This window comes from Diaphorina citri, unplaced genomic scaffold, assembly GCF_000475195.1.
Source record: "Diaphorina citri unplaced genomic scaffold, Diaci psyllid genome assembly version 1.1 scaffold105, whole genome shotgun sequence".
NCBI lineage: Eukaryota > Metazoa > Arthropoda > Insecta > Hemiptera > Psyllidae > Diaphorina > Diaphorina citri.
The window spans coordinates 357,923-358,890 of NW_007377542.1; the positions used below are offsets into that span (position 1 = coordinate 357,923).

Below are 968 nucleotides of genomic sequence, written 5' to 3' on the forward strand. Positions count from 1 at the left end.
GTCTTGGAAATCTGTTGATAGAACAATTGAACAATTTGTAATCGTCTGTAATGCATCACAGTCTGTAGATTACAAGAATACTTTGGAGTGCTATAAACTGGTCTATTTATTATAGTTTCAAAGTATCTATATCAGAAGGTAAGTCCAAAACTGCATCTTCTTATCTCTTATCAGTAAGAACATAGTTATGCACCTATGCCTGGCTCTCTGGATTAGTAATGCACAGTTTTAGAGCGATGGAAAATGCAAAACCCCTTTTGCTTAAGATGAAGTTTGTCCTGAGTCAGAATGGCACCTACATCCTAGCACTTAGGTGCTAGGCAGGCATGACAAAAAAAAAATGATGCATGCAATGTTGAAGTCATTCTCTATTTTTTTCAATTTCAGATATAAAAAATACCATGTTCACTAGATTATTAAGGATCAATCAATGGACAACTGTATCAATTCTTCCTGTCTTACTTCCAGACAAACAGAACCCAAAGGATATTCCAGCTGGAGAACAAAAACAATTGAAAAAACCCCAAACTGGTTTTGAAAGGGTAGTCCACATTTTTAAAGTGGAGTAAGTTGTTATGTTGTTATTTATTATTCATAAAATCTGGCTCACTTGGTTACTACTTCTGAAAATGAACCTTTTATATTTAGGATAAAATCTGCCCTGGTTGGGAAGAATATTCATTTGATTAAAAATTATAAACAAAAGATTGATTCCTATGTAAAAAGTGGTGAAAAATCCAAATCTGAAAAAGGAATTTTAAAGGGGCAAAAATTGAATTTTTATTTGCCAAATTCCAGTAGGTAGAACTATACACACTAGATAATATAGTTCTCATCCATTTTTACTTGTATATGTTTCCAGTGAATTTGGAAGTTTATCTAAGGAGCTGTTGACGGCCATCAACACAGGACTTTTTGCTGCATTTGCAGGTGGTGCCATTGCAGGTCTAAGAGAAAATCAAATAAAA

At 33.7% G+C, this 968-nt stretch overlaps 1 long non-coding RNA gene across 1 annotated transcript; it reads left to right on the top strand.

Annotated features, from left to right (window-relative positions):
* Positions 1-6: 6 nt before the first annotated feature.
* Positions 7-958, top strand: LOC103524564. The gene is made up of 3 exons (XR_542121.3): positions 7-138; positions 388-565; positions 863-958. It is a non-coding gene; the product is annotated as an uncharacterized LOC103524564 (long non-coding RNA).
* The last annotated feature ends 10 nt before the right edge of the window (positions 959-968 follow it).